This window comes from Salvia miltiorrhiza, chromosome 7 (assembly GCF_028751815.1).
Source record: "Salvia miltiorrhiza cultivar Shanhuang (shh) chromosome 7, IMPLAD_Smil_shh, whole genome shotgun sequence".
Taxonomy (NCBI): Eukaryota; Viridiplantae; Streptophyta; class Magnoliopsida; order Lamiales; family Lamiaceae; genus Salvia; species Salvia miltiorrhiza.
In genome coordinates, this window is record NC_080393.1 from 54,838,459 (window position 1) to 54,862,603 (window position 24,145).

Genomic DNA, 24,145 nt, shown 5'->3' on the forward strand with positions numbered 1-24,145 from the left:
TATAAGTCCTTACGAGACATTGCAAAAGATAGGTCCAATAGCGTATAGGTTGGCTTTGCCACCTAGCTTTGGAAATGTGCATAACGCGTTTCACGTGTCACAATTGAGAGGATATATATTTTCGACCCAAACCATGTGGTTTACTAAGAAGAAATGATCTTAGAACCAGACTTGAGTTATGAAGAGAGACCTCAGATGATGCTAGATCATAAAATTCGGCAATTGAGTAATAAGTCGATTGCATTGGATAAGGTCCAATGGAGATATGATAGTTAGAAAGAAGTGGAAAGAGAGCTTGAGGATAAGATGTGAGAGAAGTACCCGAAACATTTACAAGAGGTACAAATTTCGGGACGAAATTTATTTTAAGGGGGAGGGTATGTAATACCCGGGCTTTTGATGACGTGTTTAATTGCTTAAGTTTGAGTAATTAGGGTATAGATCCCTTGTTTGATTACTTTGTATAGAGATGAGGAGTTATATGAAGTTTTGTTGTTATATTTTAAAGATGTTGAGATGTTCTTTTGATGATGTGAGGATGATGTGTGATTTTATATCCGTAATTGAGTTTGAGTATTTGAATAATTCGAGATAATTATTTGAATGAGAACGGTGAACTCGGAAGTGAGATCTGAGTCCGTTAAGACGTTTTTGAAATTTTTGACTTTTTGACGATGAATAGTAAAATACTGCTATTTCGTCTTTTTGTCGACTTTCAAAATCTTACGTGCACGTCGTCGAGAAATATTCTTAGTTTTTCGATACGAGTCCAATAATGAAAGTTTTTATTTGTGGACGACGAGTGAATAGTAAATCGGGATTTCTCGATAAACGAACCGAGCTCGTTTATCAGAATTTCGAGAACGAGCTTGCGTTTTCTATATTTATATAGAATTACGAGTGTAATGAAAGTGAGTAGGAGTTAAGAGTGTGAGTAACGAAGAATGTGGGTAATTAGTCGTTAAAACGAGACGAAACGGGATATTTAACGACTAACGGGTTAATATCTTAAATATCTAAGGCTACCCCACCAAAACCACCCCCCCAAACCGCCCAACACCCCTTTATCTACCTCACTACGGCTGAATTCAGCCAACACACTCCAATCATCTTTTCTCTCTCACACACAAACACCAAGAACACACACTCCCTCCATTAAAGCTTCTTCAAGCTTTTGAGCTCCGATTTGAGCATCGAGACGAGCGCCGATCATCTTTTTGATCACGTTTTTACGTAGGTAACATCTCTACCTACGATTTCATGGTTTTCTTTTCGATTTTCGTCGACGTCGAAAAATGTCGATTCTCGACTTTATTTTGAAACGACGTCGGATCGTCGTGAAATTTTAGTATGTTGTTCTTGGGTAGATGTCGAGCATGTTTAATGAAGAGAGTAAGAACGGAATGAACCGTAGCTATGAAACTCATGAGGGCAGCCCCGTTTTTCACACATTAGCTTGTCTTTCGATTTTTGTTTGATCGTTTTGACTTGATATTTGTGCTTAGGGGTATGCTAGAATCGATATATATTAAATTCGTATTTTTTCAAGCACGAAAATTGTATAAGTTTTTAGAGTATGATTATTTAAATTCGTGAAGTTTGGGATGTTGCATAATGAATATTATTGCGTATATGTGTTCTACGATATCACATGAGCATGCTAATTGATTTACAATTTATGGATGATAATTGTTGAACGAAATTAAAACTGGAATTCTGTCAAAATTTTACAGCAGTTTCAAGCTTATGTTTCGATGAGTTTTCATTGCTTGATGGCTCTGAAACTTTAGTATGTTTATCTATGATATGTGTATTTCGTTGCTGCAAAATTTCATGTCTTTTGGATGATGTTTGCTATTTTAAAGATATTTTGAAAAATCCTTGACAGAATCTGTCAACTATTGGTAGACTTCACAAAAACGTTTATATCTATTAATCCATGAAGGATTTTGCATCACCGTTTTTTTTAAACGAAACTAGACTTCAATACTTTTCTAAAAACATAAGATTTCGATTTTTATGACCTCTGAAACAGAGCAGTTTATTATTTCAAAAATGCCCTGTTCTGCTGTCATATTTGTCCAACAGTAAAAGTGTATGAGTTTCATTGTTTATTTGGCAGATCATATGAACGTTTTCTCTTGTGAAATTTTAACCAAATCTTCAAGGATACCTTTAGTTTTGGATGATTAAATTTGATGGAATTTTATTAAGGTTTGCCTTGGTTTCTAATGGCCTAAACAAAATTGGCAGAAACTGTCAATCTTTGACAGCCTGCACTAAAAGAGCAATATCTCCAAAAACCTTTAACCTTTTTGGTTAACTACCATTTTTAGAGTGAACTACGCTTCATGGAGTTTTTGAGATCAATTGGTATGAGAGTTTATGATGATTGAGTTGGTTGTTATGAATTTTTAAAGATGACACAAAAACAGCAAAACTTTCTAGAAAACAACTTGATTATATTTGTTTTGATGGATGATACGATATGACTAAATGGTGTGAGTTGTGAGAGTTATGATTAACGCACATAAATGTTGGTATCTGACACTCGAACAATTGGTGTCGAGTATAAATGATAGTTTACTGATAAAGAGTTTTGATGATTTTGAATTGTTTGGTTTGCGTTGAAAAGATGTCAAGATGTTAAGTTTTGAGTCGAGAGACGAGTTCACGTAGTGAGATTCACGCGTTGAAATCTCGTGGCTGACATTATATATGAATAGGTCATGCCGAAATTTTTAGTGAAATTAGAATTTGAGCATAGTCAATTCTTGTTGACCCGTGACTCAAATACATGCCTAATGGAAAGTTTAACTTTCTAATCGGTTAATTAGACGAGATGAGAGCGAATAGATCTGCTAAGAAAGTGGACTTTTCGATGTGTTAAATATTTCTTTTAATTGAAGCGCTGCTAATTATAACATAAGGATGTTATAATTAATGAGTAATGACGAGAGATAATAATTGTTATTGATTAACAATCAAGAGAGATGAACATTAGAGATACTAATGTTTCATAAAAGAGATTAGATTATTAATCGAGATTTCTTTTATAACTTCTCACCAATTCTTCATAACGATGAAGGTCCTTTTGGGAAGTAACGACTTGAGGGAGAGAGTGACGTTACTCATTGATACAGAGACACAACGAGGTGGGCATTACTTTTACTATACGTATATAGAGATCCCCTGCGTGTCGTAGGCCTCTTATACGAATGAATGCATGAAATGATCTAACTGTTAATTTCAGTTTCATATATATCAAATGAGTTTAAATGTTACGTTCAAGCAAGTTATTTCATGACAAAATCTTTGAGTTAAAGTTATTTCAAGTATTGTCTTGCCATAAAATGTTTCAATTTTAGTATGATATCTATCTGCTTTGGCTTTGCCAATGATGCAATCGAATTCGGGTCTTGAGCAGTTGATAGCTATCCTGCCAGGGCTAGTGTACACCAGTGACCGTGAGTCATCTAGCGGGTTGGCCGGTCAAGTGACTGTGAGAGGTGGCCACCTCTCCGGCACACAGTTTCAGATATGATAGATTACAAAAGAACTTAGTCTGATCAGACGAACTTTAAGAATCACAAATGAACTTAGTAAGCTTGGGCCTTTTTAGCGAAAAACTCCCTTGCTGTACTGTTTATGATGGCATGACAATTTACAGTTTTGAAGCATGTATTTTTATACCTAGGCATACGTGCCCACTGAGTGCTTTTGTACTCAGCCCTGCATATGTTTTCTAAATGTGCAGGTTGAGCTGATGTGATGATGGTGCTGCAATGAGCGGAGTCTCCAGGGTTGTTAATAAATAGTTAACCTGTCTAGAATATGTCTTCATACATATGTCTAGCTACTTTCCGCTGCAAGATGTTGTTGATGTTATAGTATGTTATGTCATACTTTGAGTCTTAAGAGAATGGTTTCATATGATGTATAACTTGATTAATGATATTAATTAAGTTTTATGTTGTCTTTCATAGACTGTTCGAAAGAGTATTAATGAGTAAATACGACGATTTTTCTTAGGTTGAGTAAGATTTACGGTTTCAAATGACGCCCCTTTCTTTCCCTTATTCTTTAACCCCATCCCTAGTCGTAGATCACTCGGCTTAACTATCCTTAGTTAAGGTGGGCTGTGACATTATTACTTGTGATATTTTGAATCATTGTGCTTAACTACTTTGGACATTTTACTTGCTTTATTTTTGTTTTCAATTTTAAGATTGTGTCTTGACTCTTTGTTTCTTTTTGGTTGGTAGGTAGTGTGTGAACACAAGGTCTAAGGGTGCACCTCTTATACCCATTGACCTTGAGGTTGAAGCATTTTGCCGACACAACAAAGCAAGAGCAAGAAGAGAGAAAGAAATGGAGGGAAACATGACGGAAAATCAAGAATTGATCCTCCAACTTGCGGCGTGGTGAAAATAATAGCGAACAAACTGAGAATATTGATGGTTTAGAATTCAAACTGTGAATTCACAACTTAAATTCACAATTGACAATATTGTTGGTTGTGAATTCACAGCTTGAATTCACAACCAGTAATGCCCAGACAATATTCTTTAGTGCTAAATGAATAAATATTTATTTGCAGATTATTACAGTGTTGCACATTGCACAACATTGGATCACCTTATGCATTAATCTGGTAGAGGCATCGATCACTGTTTATGACTCCCAGTAACACGTATTCACAGCAGATGACTATGCAATAAGCACACAAAACATCGCGCCCATTGTCTCGATTACTTCCATACGTACTAAAATATGCAGGTTTCTATGATGCAAGACCAGAGCTCGAAGAATCCATGAAGCAATGGAAGATAGAGCATCCTCAAGAAATCAACCTGTACAAGCAAACTAATGATATCAACTGTGGACCATTTGCAGTAAAGTACGTGGTGGCAATACTGACAGGACGTTGGGAAGATGGCTTCAATGCCAAAAGTTTGAAGAAGTACAGAAATCACATGGCGACGACAATTTATGTATTCAGTACCAGTTATGACGAGTGAGAAAACAAGAATTTGGAAATTTTAATGTTGATTGGTTTAGATACTTAAAACTGATTCTGTTTTATGCTTGGGATAAATACTTTGGTTTTTGGTGGTTTTAATATCTGGCTGACTGTGGTTAGATTTGGAACTATGAACTTTGAATAGTTAGGTATCTGAAATAGGTTGTATTTTGTGTATTTTGAATAAGTTGGTTTTGGGTATACGCTATTTTGCTTCTGTTACTGTTTTATTTAATTTTTTATAGATTCACAATTGACAACTATTGTTGGTTGTGAATTCATGCCTTAAAGCTAGAATTCACAACCAACAATTGCCGTTGGTTGTGAATTCCACTTAATAGCTTAATTCACAACTAGCAAATTAATGGTTGTGAATTCGAACTTGAAAGCTCAAATTCACAACCAAATGCTAGTGTTAGTTGTGAATACAAGCTTTAAGGCATGAATTCATAGCTAAAAAAATAATTAGTTGTGAATTGAAGCTTCGTAAGTGAAATTCACAACCAACGGCTATTGTTGGTTGTGAATACAAGTCTTAAAGCTAGAATTCATAACAAACAATATTTCTTGTTGTAAATTCATGCTTTAAAATTTGAATTGACAACCAAAACTAGCCGTTGGTTGTCAATTGGATATTTAATTATTAAATTCACAACTACAAGAATTATGGGTTGTGAATACATACTCTTCGGCATGAATTCACAACCAACGAATACTGTTGGTTGTGAATTGAAGTATTATATCTTAAATTCACAACCAACAATAACAAGTCAGTTGTGAATTCAAGCTTCAACATTCAATTCAGAGCTAAAATAGTCCAGAATAAAATACAAGTAAATATAAGCTTCAACATTACGGTTGTGAATTAAAGATTTAAAACTATAATTCACAACCAAAACACGCAATTCACTACTGAATAAAAATCTGCTTGTGAAATTCAATTTTTAAGATTGAATTCACAACCAAAATTATTATGGTTGTGAATTTAAGATATAAACCTATAATTCACAACCAACCCTAGTTTCCAATTCATATAAACGAATCTAAGGCAGAAAGCATTTGTGAATTTATATAACTAATCGTGAATTCAACGAATTAGTAGAGAATTGAAGAACATTCATAACAACTACAAAAACCAAAGCTTTAACCTTTAACCTAGGAACTCCACTGTGATAAAATCGACGACAAGGAACCTCACAACCACACCTTTAATCGCCGGCGATTTGCAACAAGCTATCAAAAACAACAAAACAACAACAAAAATAAAGATTGAAGATTATTGAGCAAAAAAATTTAGACGCTATAAAATCACGCACAATGATGACAAATTCAAGTGGCGCAGCACCGGAGATGACGACTGGAGCGCCGCACGACGCCAGACGACGATGAAGATTTGCAGTTGAAGGCTTGAAGACTTGAAGATTTGAAGATATGAAGAAACAAAATCTGCGAAACTTTTAGCTTAGGACCAAAAATTTCCAAAATTTCACAGAGGGGCAATTCAGTCATTTCACAAAAAAAGTGGGTAAAATTTGAAGTTTTTTATCCTATAGGCTAAATTTTAAGTTTGCTATATGAAATAGGGTATTTTCATATATTGATACATAAACAATTCTAATAAATACAAACCAGCATTTTTATGGGTAGCCTCAAATGGTCCATACAATAAACAATAATTCCTAATATTTTTCAACAAGAATTTTACAAGATGAAATATTTTGGACACTATGTTTCCTAAACAAAATGAGTGATTAAACTCCTCCAGTTGCAGATATTGAATGAACCAGGGGGCTTAGCCCACTGGCCACCGGGTCCTCACTTAAGTGAAGTGACCCGGGTTCGATTCCTCTTGGGAGCGAATTGGAGATTGAAGATTGGAGATATAAGGTGGATTTTGGTGAATGGAGAGATAAGGTGGTTCTTGGAGTGAATGGAGAACTAACTACTAACATCTAACATGACTTTGCCCGATCAAAAAAAAAAAAAGTTGCAGATATTGAATGGTCGGGATCTGGTACAGCACAAGAGGAATCCATCATCAAGATTAAACCCCAAAAAAATGAATTTATTTATACCAGAATTAGAGCTTCACGAATTCTAAAAAAGTTTGAACTCTTCAAAATTACTCATTATTTATATAGATGATACCTTTAAAAACAAACAACTCCAAAAAAAAATGAATTTCATTCTTTCAAAATTATTTTTATTTTTTAAAGTACACGCGTTAAAAATTCAAATCTAATTCACCCCCATTTTTTATAGATAATTTTCAAAGCTCTCTTTCTTCTCAAACCGAAGTGGGACAAATTACTATTTACCTCTCAAAGAGATTGTCCAATGTCGATTTTGTATATATGAGAATTGAGGTGGTTCTTTTTTACAGCAAATATCTCTTTGTCTCACATTGATTTAATGAAAAAATAATAATAATAATTTGAGTGTAAGTGAATGGTAGATAAGCACCCAGAGGCTTTGCAACAATACAAAAAAATCCTTTTAACTTTTGGCCCTACTTTTCACAATTTTTGGTGGGGCAAACTTAGATATATACAGCATTTACGTAACATTGAATATAATTAAGGGTTAAATATCAAATAAGCCCCTAACATAGAGGCCCTTATCACGTATAGATCCCTATAGTCGAGGTTGGTCCAACTAAACCCCCAAAGTCCTTATTTCGTGCAATTACCCCCTCTGCCCTAACGGCCGTTTAACACCGTTAAGTATTTATTTATTTTTTAATTTCACCAAGGTCTCCGGAAACTCGTCGGAAACACGCTGGAATTTTTAGGGATCGCTGATTTCAAAATCAGATTTGAGATGTAGAAAGCAAGAGAAGCTTGCGGCGTCCAAACCCCAACGCCGCCACAGAAAACCCAGCAGCAACGGCGGCGATGGCCGCATTGTCATCTTCCATTCGCTTGAAAACAGACTGGCCCATCTTTCGGCGGCAGTGCATTGCTCCTATATTTCCTGGCCATTATTACATGCCAATGATTCTTGACGGCATTGTCTGTTCTCCCCTGAAAGAGGCATGCTATCATGGCCCATTTGTTGTCGTACAAGCGGTGCGCCGCCATTAACCTCTCCTCCTCCTCGGTGAAAGCCCTCCTGTTTATCCTCGGATCCAGTGAAAGTGAAGTTGGTACCAGATAGAGGGCTGAAGAGAGCAGCGACGAGATCTTTAAGCTTGGTTGAGAGGTGAACAAAAACTATGGTTGTTGTCGGGGTTGAAGAGAGCCCTAGGCTCAATTCGAAGGCAGAGAACACGGAAATGGAGAAATTTTCACTGATTTGGTGGTTGTGTGTTTTGGTGGGATTTTGTTCATTCTTGTCGGAGAACTTAGGAAGAAGAGAAAATGACTAATATATTAAAAAAGAAATCATTTTATGGTTTTCAATGCAGAATAATTCCTACTCCCTCCGTTCCACGAAACTTGATCAATTTCTTGTCGGCATGAGTTTTAAGAAATTACTCCCTCTGTCCCTTAAAAGTTTGCCCCAAAGAGAGTGACACGAGTTTTAATAGACAATTCTAATAAACATATTAGTCCCTTTTTATTTTTGGACAATACCCCACAATTTATTATCCATAATACAATTACTTATTTACCTTTTCTACCATATGGTGGGTCCATTTGTCTACTCACAATATTAATTATAATTATTAGCACTACCTTTTAAGTGAGATCATTTCTCCACTTACAATGCATTCAATCATTTTTACTAAAACTCGTATTATATATCCCCCTCTATTCGATTCCGTCCAACCAAATTCTCTCACTTTCTTTCTAATATCCACAAATATTCAATGCACGCCAGAAGAACAGCTAAACTTCGACGCGCTCTTGGTCGGAGGATTCACGCAGAGGAGAATATATGAAGACGTCGTTATGTATCTTTTAATTCAACTAAGCCAAACTAAATGATATATATGAAAATTTCGTTGGCTGGAGATATCAATCCGTATATATATATGATTGGACGACTGCACCACATAAGCGTAACAACTGTTCGATGAAAAGCCTGACTAAATAGTGAAGCCTGTTCAATACTATTGTAATTCTTGTTGTAATTTAGGTAAGAAATGGAATTGGAAACCCTAACAAGCTAGACGTTAGAAATTAATATTGTCATTCTTCTAAAGGAATTAATGTTGTAAAATTGCAAAAATATGTTGATGAATATTTCGAAAGGCACCAGTGCATATATATGCTCTGCTAGCTCCGTGTCAATATTATTATTTATTTAGGTTAAACCTTTTGATTTATTCAATGAAATTTGTTTATGGCATGATACAAACTTCTTCTTGTTTTATTTGTTCTTTTGTGTGTAGGAGATAATGGTGGTCACGCATACAGTCATTAGATGGCTATGATAATAAAAATAGTAATGCATATAAATTAAATTTCTTATTATGCACGAATATAATCTAGTATAGAATACAATTAATGATGAGTCAAGAAATGCATCGTTACATTTCCTTGCAAACATATAGAAGAATCATAATCTTCTACATGAATCAACAAGACAGACATATATGAACAAGAGGAAGAAGTTTGAGAGGAGCCTATGTACATTAAATGTGTAGAGAATTGGATGTTATATATCATTCAGTCACTAATTATTTTTTGCAAGTAACTATGTTACTTAAGATATATTAATTGTTGGTAAATTTAATTTGATTTAAGTTTAAATTTCGATAACTTGAATTTGTCCCAAAACAAGGCTCACCAAAAGAGCACTCATAATAACACTTTTACCTTCCATGGATATCATCTTCTCTCTCTTGATTGCAAAATATAGAGAATTAGTTTGTATTGATGAAGAAATGCTGATGAAACTCCAACTTAAATACTAGGTGTTGTGTCCTTCACCTACCACCTTATCTAATAAAATGCGTGCAAAAATGGATTCAAACTTCAGCTACCACCTTATCTAAACCTTACATGCTTTGCACGTTTCCAAAAACAAATCATATCACATGTTTATGTCATTGGAAGTAGATACAAAAGTATCATGACAGCTACACTATAGAATATATGGTGGGCCCTCAATTGACTTCTATTAATTATATATATATATATATATATATATATATATATATATATATTCAATATTGTTACATAATTAAATGGAGTATCAAAGTTTGCCCCACCAACAATTGTGAAAAGTAGGGCCAAAAGTTAAAAAGGCTTTTTTTGTATTGTTGCAGAGCCTTTGGGTGGTTATCTATCATTCACTTACACTCAAGTTTTTTTTTTTCATTAAATCAATGTGAGACAAAGATATATTTGATGTAAAAAAGAACCACCTCAATTCTCATACAAAATCAACATAGGACAATCTCTTTGAGAGGTAAAAATGTGGGTGAATTAGATTTGAATTTTTAACGGGTTTACTTTAAAAAATAAAATTAATTTTGAAAGAAGGAAATTCAATTTTTTTTTTATCTGTTTGTTTTTAAAGGTATCATTAGTATAAATAAGGAGTAATTTGGAAGAGTTCAAACTTTTTTAGAATTATGACTGGAGTGAGATTCTTGTATAATATATTATTATTATTATTATTATTATTATTGATAACTAAACTGAAGAAAAGAATAAAATGTTTGAATTCGTGAAGCTCTAATTCTAGAAGAAATAAATTCATTTTTTTGGGGTTTGTTTGTTTGTTTTTAAAGTTATTATTTACTCACTCTGTCCAAATAAAATAGTCATAGAAGGGGATAACACGAGTTTTAATAAAAATGATTAAGTGTATTGTGAGTGGATAAAAGGTCACTTAAAAGGTCGTTTTAATAATGATAACTAATTATAGGGTTAAGGTGCAGATGCATCCTAAAGTAGAGGCCCTAGAGTGTATACTCCCATTCTCGACTTTGGATCAAATACCCCCATAGTCTAAAAAATGAAGCAATTAAACCCAAGCCTTTAACAACCGTTTACCGTCCGTTATCTTTTAAATCTAGTTGTAGCGAGGAAGATGTTCGACAAAATGCCTGAAAGAAAAGTGGATTGAACATGATGGATCTCTGGCACCGCCATCTCCGGCGACGAATCGGTACCTCACTCTTAGCTTGAAGTTGTTCTTTACTCTGTATAAACTGTATTTTGTGACCAATTTCTCGGAGCTGTTCCTTTAGTCGTTCCATCTCTGCATCATTTCCCAATGCTTCCGATTCAAGGAAATTCGTGCTTTGTTTTTTATTCGCTGAACGATGCCTCAACTTCTCAAATTTTCCTCTAATAGATTTTGCTTGGTTCTGTAAATAGTTAATACATTACGATAATAGAACTTCCTGTATTGGTTAAAATCACCTAGAGAAAACCCAGAAATGAATTCAGTCAATATGCTAGGACAGTGAACTGATTTCGTCGAACACCTTCCTCGCTTCAACCAGATTTAATTGCTTCATTTTTTTGGACTATGGGAAGTATTTGATCCAAAGTCGAGAATGGGGGGTATACGCTCTAGGGGCCTCTACTTCTAAGGTGCATCTGCACCTTAACCCTTAAAATTATATTGTGAGTAGAGAAATGGATCCACTATATGGTAGAAAGGGTAAATAAGTAAATGTATTGATGATAATAAATTGTGGTGTATTGTCCGAAAATAAAAATGGACTAATTTTTGTGGACGTCCCAAAATGACAAAAATTAACTATGTTTTGTAGACGAAGGGAGATATAAATAATTAGAGGCGTAAATTCAGATAGAGGTTATCGGGTATACCCTCACCATACCTGATACTCGTGCGGGTATCGGGCCCTCTTAATTCATAACGCGGGCAGGTATTTAGTAGCATAAAAAAAGTAGGTATTGGGTATCCGCATTGAGTTTGCGGGTACCCGCATACCCGATTATTTATTTATTTATTTATTTTATTATCAATTTTATATAATTATTTTATTTTTAAAAATTAAACTAATTTAATTTCTATGAATATATAGTGTTTTCATAATTAAAAATGTGGGTACCCTTATTTTGTGGGTCGAGTACCCACAATTTATGAGTAGAAATACCCTCAAACTGCTTGGATTCAAATAATTAAGTGCGGGTAATGCGAATACTCGAACACCTGCGGCGGATACCCACTGCGGGTATTCTGGTATCCGCATAGGTGATGCGGGACAAGTGAGGGTAGCATATTTGAGAGATTTTGCGGGTCGGGTACCCGCAAATTGTGGGTGGGGTACCCGCCCCGCCCCGAATCTACACCCCTATAAATAATGAGTGATTTTGAAGAGTTCAAACTTATTTACAATTATGATTGGAATGTAATAATAATAATAATAATAATAATAATAATAATAATAATATGAAATTACATTATTGCCCTTAATTTATTTAAAAAATGGGAACATAATTAATAGGCTAACCAAAATTTATAAAACATGACTATTTTATAATAAGTTACATAAAACAAGACTCTTTTATAATAGGTATAGATTATTCCCAATCTTTCAAATCTTCGATCATATGTATTGTCAATCTTGCTGAAAATCTTGTGTACTTTCTGCAGGGGCGCGCCACATTTGCTCGTGGAAGCCCGTTCGACTCTGTAGAGTACAACGGGAAGCTTTTCGTGCCCGGTCAGGCTAACAACGCTTACACCTTCCCCGGGTTTGGTTTAGGTTTGATCATGTCCGGAACAATACGTATACACGACGACCTTGCAGGCTTTAATCAGAGAAATTCTCGCCAGTCCTTTGGGAGACGATCTTGCTTACTGTTGTCTGCGCAGTGTGGGCATACCGGCTGACTGCCGGATATTTTTGGTGTAAAACAACGCATCAAATTTTGGCGCCGTTGCCGGGGATTGGTTTTAAGCAAGATTTTACTGATTTTACTCTGTATTTTATTTTTAATTTATGCCCCGTTCTTCTTGTACAGGCGTATTAGTTTTTGATTCAGAAATCGAGAAAACCGCACAACACTTATTAGATGGATGCATACCCCCTTCACCATACCTGATACTCGCGCGGGTATCGGGCCCTCTTAATTCATAACGCGGGCAGGTATTTAGTAGCATAAAAAAGTAGGTATTGGGTATCCGCATTGAGTTTGCGGGTACCAGCATACCCGAATATTTATTTATTTATTTATTTTATTATCAATTTTATATATTTATTTTATTTTTAAAAATTAAACTAATTTAATTTCTATGAATATATAGTGTTTTCATAATTAAAAATGTGGGTACCCTTATTTTGTGGGTCGGGTACCCACAATTTATGAGTAGAAATACCCTCAAACTGCTGGGATTCAAATAAGTGCAGGTAATGCGGATACCCACTGCGGGTATTCGGGTATCCGCATAGGTGATGCGGGACAAGTGAGGGTAGCATATTTGAGCGATTTTGCGGGTCGGGTACCCGCAATTTGTGGGTGGGGTACCCGCCCCGCCCCGAATTTACACCCCTATAAATAATGAGTAATTTTGAAGAGTTCAAACTTTTCGACTCTGTAGAGTACAACGGGAAGCTTTTCATGCCCGGTCAGGCTAACAACGCTTACATATTCCCCGGGTTTGGTTTAGGTTTGATCATGTCCGGAACAATACGTATACACGACGACCTGCTATTAGCAGCCTGTGGGTGGTAGTAAAACCGAAACCATTTTTTTTTTGCATACATTAATGTTTCAATCAAATGATCTTGCCTCTTGTCTTCACCTGCAGCTGAAGCTTTGGCAGCTCAAGTGACGAAGGAGAGCTACGTGAAAGGACTGATATACCCCCCGTTTACGAATATATATTAGGAAGATCTCAGCACATATTGCAGCTACCGTAGCTGCAAAGGCATACGAACTCGGTAAAATGATGTTTCATAGTTGCCTCTCATGTCGTGTTTCGTTTCACCAATACATTATAACTATATGCATTGGTTTAAACTCTTAGTTATCGAGAACTTGGTAATGACTAAAATGCCCTTGTAGGTTTGGCGTCGCGTCTTCCCCGTCCGAAAGATCTCGTCAAGTTTGCAGAGAGCTGTATGTACACACCAGTCTACGGCAGCTATCGCTAATCGAATCCCTAAATTTAGTCTCTAATTTTTTGTGATTCTTTGACATATTGGATTGTTCTGTTTCTGTAGCTCTGTCAAATTGTTTCACAAATAGGCTTGTTTTAATTTGTAATCTTGGTTCTGACTATATGTAATTAAAGGCAAAGTGATTTTGAGTTTTTTGTGTATTTCCATTCTCGTCTTTGTATGATTTTATTGAGCTTTATTCTCATCCTTTTTTTGTAGTACCACGAGGGGAAAAGGGAGTTGCATATGGTTTTTAACTAATACTCCGTCTGTACATAAAAAATAATCATAGAAATGGACAACACGAGTTTGAATAAAAATAGTTAGGCAACGTTTACTTTGAAAGATTAACCATCATAGAGTCGTGCGATGCAAGCATTAAATTTTATAAAATATTAGATACATTATAAAATATAATTATAAATACAAAAAGAAATATCATATTAAATAAAGAGTAAAATTTTGAAGTAGCCAAAATAAAGCATAAAACACAATTTAGGGGCATTGAAAAAACATAAAATTTGGCCATTTTTATTGATTTGGACGTTTTTACCCTTAATGAGGCGGACCAGGTAGGATCAGGCACGCGGGTTGCGTGCCGGGTCGGGTTAGGCACTTATGGCACTAATAGTGTCATAAGTGCCAAGATTTTACTTGATTTTATTTTGCCAAAAGTGCCAACGGAAATCCATGCCAAAAGTGCCAACGAAAATCCAAAATAAAACCAAGTAAAATGGTCCGTATGGCACTTATGGCACTATTAGTGCCATAAGTGCCATACGTGCAACACAAATACAGAAACAACAGCAATATAATCAAGAAATCATAAATGGATCATCTAAACCCTAAATGGATAATCTAAACCCTAAATGGATAATCTAAATCCTAAATGGAACATCTAAACCCTACGGGCCATAAGTGCCAACGAAAATCCAAAATAAAATCAAGTAGTAAAATGATCCTCTTGGCACTTGTGGCACTATTTAGTGCCATAAGCTTCCAACGGTCGCACAATCATCCAGCGGTCGCGCAATCACCCCAACGGCCGAGTAAAAAGGGCAAATTAAGCATACCACCTAATTAGTGGCCATATTTTGATGTTTTAAGATTAGGGGACAAAAATTGATTTTCAATCTTCATTATGGCCATTTGACTACATTGTTTCTTAAATAAAGCAGAATGTTTATAACAAAACAACAAAATATTTTATATAAATTAATTGCATAAAGTTCCAGTTACACAATATTATTGACAATCGGAAATTTAAAGTTTCGAATATCAATGATTAGCTAGTAACCATTGATATATGTACATAAAATTAACCATAAATAAAAAGTATGTTTGTTAAGTCAAAGTTAAATGTGAAAGATATCGAATTATTGATGATCATCACATACGACATAACCAATAAAATTTATGGTCCATGCATAACATAACCTTAATTGAAATTTTATTGAGAAAAAGAAAAACGAAAGTAACAAAGAAAACCCGTTGAAGGCACAACAGACGCAAACTAACGGGCTACGAAACTATAACGGCGAGGACCCAGAGGGAAAAACACCGTGAGAGGAAAAAAGAGTCAAGAAATGTGTAGGAGCTCCAAAGCAGGAACCCCATGGACATCAAAAGTCAAGAGCATCATCCTCCGTATGAATTTCAGAATCCATGATGTCCCCCCAACGTTGAGAAGAGACCGTATGAAAATCAGAATCCATGATGTCCCCCCAACGTTGAGAAGAGACCGTCGTCATCGCGAGACCAGCTGCATCTCCGGGAGTGGAGATAGTAAAAGCGTTAAGAGGAAGACCTTTGGCCGTGGCTTCTTGGATCTTACTCTGGAAAATCGATATATCCGAAGGTCTACTAGTATTGGAGCCTTGAATAGCAGGATGTCGTAACCTGTGTTTTATAGAGGTATCAGAAACCCCCCATTTCCCGACTTGCTTGGTACCGCCCTTAGGACGCCCTCGGCCTCGCCTCGCCGTAGGAGCTTCAGTGAGCTCGACTGTGTCTGAGGCTGGGCGAACCTGATCAAGAGGCATATCACTCCTCCCCGAGCCCACAGGTGTAGAAGGTTGTTGTCCGCCAGTTGCATGAGTCGAGTCATCATGCAGAGGGACGATTGAAGCACCAGACTCAGGGGTGCGAACGATGCCAGGCTCATCCTGAGATGCTGAAGTCGTAATAGTGGCTGTGGGTATGCCACTACTAGAATTAGGCACAACATGTGTGGGAGACATATCCCCAGACGATTTCTCGAGCACCACTTGGGAAGCATGGTTAGAGATACCCTGATGCTGCCCACCAGGTGTTTGTAAATAAGCCTCAGCCAAAATACCATTCTCAGAAGGCGCAGCACGAACAGGAGCGCGAGAGAGTTGCTCCGGGGCTCGAAGAGAATCCGTATCATGAGACGGCGTTGAAGCCGGAATAGGATTCTCGCCCTCCGGAGCTGCTAACGCTGCAAGAACCTTGAAAGAATTATCATCACCAGAACTAGAAGCAGCAGAGGAGTTATGGGCCACCAAACCATGAGCAGCTGAACCAACAAAATTAGTAGGCTGCACGCTAATAGTTTGAAGTAAAGCCTCAGAATAACTAGAGTCTCGCTGAGTTTGATTGGAAGAAACAACTTTCCTCCAGTCGGGCTAATTCTTGCGATTTTTCACCTTAGTGAAACCATCAGTTGGTGGTTTAGTAGTATCCATAGAATGATTTGGAACCTCTTTATCCACCATAGTTTTCCTGCATTCGTTAGTAGCGTGGCCAACAACCTTACACAAACGACAGAAATATGGCAAATTTTCATAACCGAACTCAACCACAAAAGAATGCACATCGCAACGGAAATTTAGAGAGTACGGAACAGTGGTAGAGACATCCATTTCAACTAGCACTCTAGCAAAATGACCAACCATAGCAGAAGCAGCTTGACCATCAATGCAAATAGGAACCCCGACTCTCCTAGCAATCCCGGAAATCACCTCCGGGTGCCAAAGTTCATGAGGAAGATTGAAAATACGAACCCATACCTGTGAAAGAGAAGAGGTAGCTTTGTAAGGATCAAAAAAAGGCACCCATTTTTGAAGGTGCAGGATCCCCGAGCGAAGACGCCAAGAAGCTTTTGTAAAAGCGGTGGCCGAGTCTTCGGCGGAAGAGAATTTCAGCGTAAAATATCCTCTGCCAAGAGGAATGACATGCCAGGGAGAAGATGGATTCCAGAGATGGGCAAGTTCCATTTTAAGATCATCGGCAAATCGAGGAGAGTCTCCCTTACGAAGAAGAAGGCGTCCGTGAATGGCATGATGAAAGGTACACACTTGTCGGTGATGAAAATCCGGCGAATATTCCTCATCGATAAAAGAAGGCTTAAGGGCGTCAAATTCATGTGCTGGCACATCGATCGGCTTAGCCGAAGGTCCCTTAACAGTGGAGGCAAAAGAAACCCTCGTAGGGTTAGGGTTTATGGGAGGCGGGGCATCATCCATTCTCTTCGGACCTGTCAGCACGGCGGGGATACCAGTCTCCGGAAGGTTATCAACCGATGAGGCACCGGCAGAGGGCGACTTGTCGGACTTGGGCAAAACCGTAAAAGTTCCGCTGTGAGTATGTTGTATCGTGGAAACTATAGATTGTTGGTTTGAGAGTTGTTGAATCTCCGGAAATAACATATGGGCAACAAAGTCAGAGTGGGAGTCACGGGATTCAACAGATCGCGGCAGAGTGGGAGTCACGGGATTCAACAGATTCAACAAAATCAAGATCGTTTAATTATACAAAACTATGGAATAATTATATTTCTAAAAGCATAATAGTTGTGCCACCTAAAAAAGAAAACAACAACCCATGGTTTTGCATATTGCACAAAAACTTAACTAAATAAATGAAATCCAGACATAACCGATATTATGCAATATTATTACTCATCTCTGCTTAAAATGACTAATATATTAAAAAAGAAATCATTTTTGGTAACTTTTTTTTTACAATTAACTAACAAATTTCATTCAATTATGAAATTAGATAATTAGGAACAATTTTTTACAGTTAACAAATTTCATTAATAGCCACCAATATAAATACATGTAATAAATTATGTTCAAAAAATTTGGTTAATTCCAAAAATAGTAAATTTTGTATAATAATAATTAGTAATATTACAATATTTACTTATTTCAATATATAAAAAAATAGAGTAACAATTTAATCATATAACTAAATATGGGCCAGAACAGAAAATACGAATTGGGATATCCCAAAACCCTTGATTATTTCTATCATTTGAGCTAGTTTTGCTTGATTCATATCTAATTGAAAAGGTGAGATTGGAGAAATCCTATTCTTGAGAATAAAAATAGTCAATCATGTATTTTATTAATCATGAAAAGTAAATGCCCTCTTAGTGTATTGTAAGTGGAGATCAGAGAGTCACACTTAGGAAATAGTATTAATAATGATAACTAATTGTATTGTGAATGGAGAATGAGATCCACCATGTGAAAGAAAGTTTTCAAAAAATGAAATGGACTAATTTTTATAGACGTCTCAAAATGATAATTTTTTTTATTTATTTATTTTTATTTTTATGGACTGAGGGAATATAAACTGTTCTAAGTTTATTTTAAGGGAACTTTGTACTATTTTTTAGAATAGGGACTAAAGATTTGTTTTGCCTATACAAAATTATTTTGGATTGAAAGATTCACATGATTAATGCATATAAATGTAGTAGCCCGCTCTTTTAATTATGATTAAAACTAGTAAATGCAATTTTTATAAATGAATCCAGTTTATGGTCCTGATTTTTTTTATCAGAGACAGAGTTATTATTTTAGCTTTATATTTTTATAACGTATGAGAAAAAAAAAACGCAACGAGCATTATTGAACCATTCAATAATTATTATTTCCAAGTTATAACTGACTTAGCAAAGTCATGTTATTTATTAATCGAAAAACAGAAGCAGTTATATTTTATTAGTGGTACTAGAAGTCGAGGAATTATTCCGACTGCAACGCAGATTAAATCTACGGATTTAATCTAGATTCATATTACAGTATTAGCATCACCAAGGCATGAGGATATACTTCATTTATTCATCAATCTCATTCTCATATTTTACAAACTCTTATAACCAATTACAGTTTCACCTATCATTGCTATGCAGTAGATACATGAATATACTAGACATATATGTAAGCATACAAATCATTATTTTTCCACTCCCTAATGTTTCCTACACTATATACGCATCCACTCCACCAAATTCCATTATACCTACCTCCCCACCACTACTTTACTTTTCCCCCAACACATTAGTGCACCACCATCTCCACTACCTTTGCTCCCCACCAACTCCAACACTTCACCCATTCCTTCCATTTCGCACCAGCAATCACAAAGAGAAGGAAGACTTGGCTTAACTACTTTGCCAAGATTTCAAGCTGCTCCAGTCCAGTAGTACCCCAACACTCGAAGCTAGAGTTTATTGGGTGAAAAACCGTGCATGAGGTAAGGCAGCGAATCTACCATAAGCACACTGCTCCGGCAGTGTTTTGCAAGGCGATTCCAGCCATCCAAACGGTTCCCAAAAATTCCCAAATTAATTGTGTATCATCTTTCATATGTTTTCTATACTTTGGTAAATTTTCAGAAGGTTTGAAGCTCTTATGATTTATTTATGAATTTGTAAACATCACTGCCCATCTGGAATACATTTTTGGTAAACAATCTTTGGGAGGCCATAAGTAAAGTTTCAATCGGTGAAAACCTTTGAAACTTGAATATGTCACTCTAGACTCCCGTATCTTTCTTTTGAAATCGGCCTCACCATTTTTGAGTAAGGGAAACAACCGGTATAAATTCTTGCTCGTTTGAATTGTTTTTCATTCGATTCAAATTGGAGAATGATCCTTGAAATGTCTAGTTTCCAGAATGTCTTTTGGAGCCTCATTTGGAGATCCGAGGCAGATTTGGTGTCTGTTGCAAAACAACCCCTTAAGAGCTCAAGTTGTTGAATTATTTTCTATGTATCAAAGTTTATTTTAAAGGATGTTTCATGAAAGATTTAGTATATGTGCGTAACAAGTTTGGGACTATTTATTTTAAATGAGGTCCGTTCTTTATTTAAATTATGATGGACTTTTAATGAATATTTTTGGGATTAAACTCTTATTTCTTGATTTATATAAATTATTTTTTTAAAGGACTTATAAATATGAATTTCGTAGGCCTACTGACCTACTGTGATCGGTTTGTCGATGTCTAATAGCTTTGAAAATTTTATAGCAATTCCCTACACGAGTCTTGAGTACCTTGGTAAAATTTCAAGCCATTCCAACTTCGTTTGATACTTCTTTAAAATGCAAAACCTAAACTGCACATTACTACCGAGAATTTCAGAGAACAGATGAAAGAGTCATTTATTTCAGTAGCTTCCTGTGTGATCTAGCTTTCCAAATTTTTATGGTATTAACCTTATTGTGTTAGCTAGATATCCACCAAAGTTGAGCCCAGTTTGACAACGTTTACTATTTTTCAAAAATCCAAGTTTTCGATTGTTCAAAACTGCCGAACATGGTAGATCGTGGTAAAAACGTCATATCTCTCAAACCACTTGGAGTTTTCGACTCTACTTTTTTTTATATGAAACTAGATTCGAAGATATTTCTTTTGGTATGAGTCTCGAGTCCAGGAGATGTCGGAGTCAGAACAGATTAAATTTTGAAGTTGAGTCAGTGTAAAAACAGAGCATGTTTTGATGATGTTTGATTGTGATTCTTATGTGCCTTATGTGTTTGTGTTGTCTATGTGTTTGAATGAGATTAGACGAGGTATGATTGATTTTTGACTGTCTTTAATGTAACGAATTATGGATGCTAGAACCCTAAAACACTAAAAGATACCCTAAGCACGTAGAATTAGACTTTGTCTTATGACAATTACTTCACGAACTTATCGACTCTTCATCAATGAAGGTCCGGGCGACAGAAAGTGAAGCCGAAGAAGAAACGACTCCACGCCAGCTTTAAGAACAATTGAGGTGGGCAATTTCTTACGCGTAAATAAAATGCTATGCAAGTGTTATGCTTTAAAATGCAAATTGGATCTTCAAGTGTGGTATGCTTTATTACACTTAAATGAGTTAAGCTTTATTATGTTGCACGTTAAATGATTTACGCTATGCTGTTTATACTATTTACGCCTGTGTAATTTACACTTGATTACGCTTATTTACGCTTGAATGCTTTATGCTGATAAGTTTATGCTTATGATTGATGCTTGCGTCTGTTGAGGGAGGCCTCCCTCAACAGTACGATGCCGTGTCCGCTGAGGAGGGCCTTTCCTCACGGCGCGATGCCCGTGTCCGCTAAGGGAGGCCTCCCTAGCGGTGCGATGCCAGTATGCCAGTATGCCAGTGTTACAGCGTCTATTGGGGGAGGCCTCCCTCAATAGTATGATGCCGTGACCGCTGAGGGAGGCCCCCTTCACGGTGCGATGCCCGTGTTCGTTGGGGAAGGCCTTCTCCACGACACGATGTTTGTTAATGAAGATTGATGATGAAGAATGCCCTTATGTTATTTAAGAATTTGGAAATGTTTAATGAGCAAAGGATATGAAAGAAACTCATGCCTCTTATGCGATATTGTGAAATTGTTAATGATGTTATGTTATATGCTTGGCAACTGCCCACTAAGTACTCTTGTACTTAGCCCTTCGATGTTTATGTTTGTGCAGGTTGAGCTGTGATGGGCGATGAAGTGTTGTTGCTGAGTAGAGCTTTTGTCGAACTTAAAGTAGGCTCAGAAAGGATACATGTCTTCATACATGTATCTCAGTTATGCATTCCGCTGTAAACACTGATTATTTCAGTTACACCTTCCGTTGCAAACTCTGATAATGTTTTAGCCAAGCCCCTAACGATGCATTTTTCCTTTTAAGGAATATCACGCGTATCCAAACTCTTTGAGTATTCTTTTATGCTCTCCTTTCTAAACCCGCTTCTTAATTTCCCTTCCCCAGTCATGGTTTTCCCGGATTAATTATCCTTAATTAAGGCCGGTCGTGACAATAAAGTTGCATATGGTATTTTCAAGAATTTAGATATATGGATTTATTCCCCAACAATTATCAATCTAAGTATTTTTACTTTTCCAATTATTTTCTTAACGTCAATTTATATAAATTTATAAATTGAATATTTTATTATGGATAATAAAGTAATCTTTGTTAAGAAAAGAAATTAGCCAAGTTGAGTGGGACACCCAGAAAGGAATACTAACCAAGTGTAGCTGGCATGCATGTTCCAATAACACAAACATGTGATATGATTTGTTTTTGGAAACGTGCAAAGCATATATATATATATGTGAGATTAATTTAGATAAGGTGGTAGGTGAAGTTTGAATGGCAGAAGCTGCGATCCATTTTTGCACGCATTTGATTAGATAAGGTATTTAATTAATAGGTGAATGAGAGAAGACCTAGTATTTAAGCTGCAGTTTCATCAGCAGCATTTCATCCATCAATACAAATTAATTCTGTATATTTTGTAATCAAGAGAAGATCATATCACATCCATGGAAGCTAAAAGTCTTATTATGAGTGCTCTTTTGCTGAGCCTTGTTTTCGGACAAATTCAAGTTGAGGCAGCAAAGAGTTGTTGCCGAAACAAAGAATTAATTTTTAGATCTGGGTTGCTCCAAATTAAAAGTTTGGGATTCAACTTGAATTTGTCCGAGAACAAGGCTCAGCAAAAGAGCACTCATAATAAGACTTTTAGCTTCCATGGATATCATCTTCTCTCTCTTGATTACAAAATATACAAATTTATTTGTATTGATGGATGAAACTCCAGCTTAAATACTAGGTGTTCTCTCATTCACCTATTAATTAAATACCTTATCTAATCAAATGCGTGCAAAAATGGATCGCAGCTTCTGCCATTCAAACTTCACCTACCACCTTAATTATCTAAATTAATCTCATATATATATATATATATAGGGGAGGGCTACAGTAAAAATACTTTTTAAAATATAAATATAAACGTTTTTTAATGTAAGAATTTTATCCAACAGGGTTACGAATTCATCCAACATGGTTACGAATTGTGAAAAATAATTTTTTGCTACCTTTGGGATTCGAACCCAGGACCACGAATTCATCCAAAAGGGTTACGAATCAACCGTAGATCTTGATGATCTAAGGGCTGAAAATCATTTATATTTTATACACTTAAGAGTGTATTTATTATAGCCCTCCCCTATATATATATATATATATATATATATATATATAGGGAAAGGCTAAAATAAAAACGCTTCTTAAAATATAAATTAGGAACCATTTTCAACCCTTAGATCATCAAGATCTACGGTTGATTCATCATCTTGTTGGATAAATTCATGGTCCTGAGTTCGAATCTCAAAGGTAGAAAAAAACAAATGCATATCACATGTTTATGTGATTGGAACATGCCAGCTACACTATAGGAATATCAATTTAGTTCTATTAATTAATAATTATATTCAATCTATACTAATAGAAAAAGAGTAAGGTATCCTAAGACACAACTTGTGAATTGCCTATTTTACCCATATTACATATTTTATGTTAAGGTTATTTTACATATTATATATTTATAAGAATATATTAATTCATTAGATATTACACTTAATCTATGTGATATATATAAATATCTCTAGCAATGATGTTTGGGCAACAAGTCCTTGACGCCTCAACTTGAATTTGTCCCAAAACAAGGCTCACCAAAAGAGCACTCATAATAATACTTTCAGCTTCCATCGATATGATTACCAAAAAACGCTCATATATAACGGATTTTATCCGTTATGTATGTAACAAAAACTTTGTTATGTATACTAGTGTTATGTATGATGCGCTTATACGTAATGGATAATATCCGTTATCTATGTCCTTATATATAACAGTTGTAGCAACATACATAACATCGGATATTACGTTATCTATAACTCTAATACATAACGTTTGCTTCCGTTATGAAAATTTAACTTTTTCCGTTATCTATACACTTATACATAACAGTATTTTTTTATACATAACAC

The 24,145-nt window shown here is 35.8% G+C and overlaps 2 long non-coding RNA genes and 1 pseudogene across 3 annotated transcripts; all 3 read left to right on the plus strand.

The window, feature by feature from the left end:
• Nucleotides 1–1,110: 1,110 nt before the first annotated feature.
• Nucleotides 1,111–3,957, plus strand: LOC130995024 (uncharacterized). Its single transcript, XR_009092009.1, has 3 exons — nucleotides 1,111–1,237; nucleotides 3,089–3,155; nucleotides 3,758–3,957. It is a non-coding gene; the product is annotated as an uncharacterized LOC130995024 (long non-coding RNA).
• Nucleotides 3,958–12,085: 8,128 nt separating this feature from the next.
• Nucleotides 12,086–14,148, plus strand: LOC130994427 (NADP-dependent malic enzyme-like; annotated as a pseudogene).
• A 5,433-nt stretch (nucleotides 14,149–19,581) lies between these two features.
• LOC130994999 (uncharacterized) lies at nucleotides 19,582–22,003 on the plus strand. Of its 2 annotated transcripts, none has more exons than XR_009091981.1 (3): nucleotides 19,582–19,640; nucleotides 21,035–21,099; nucleotides 21,795–22,003. It is a non-coding gene; the product is annotated as an uncharacterized LOC130994999 (long non-coding RNA). The 2 variants fall into 2 exon arrangements; XR_009091980.1 differs by having other exon boundaries at nucleotides 19,600–19,698.
• The last annotated feature ends 2,142 nt before the right edge of the window (nucleotides 22,004–24,145 follow it).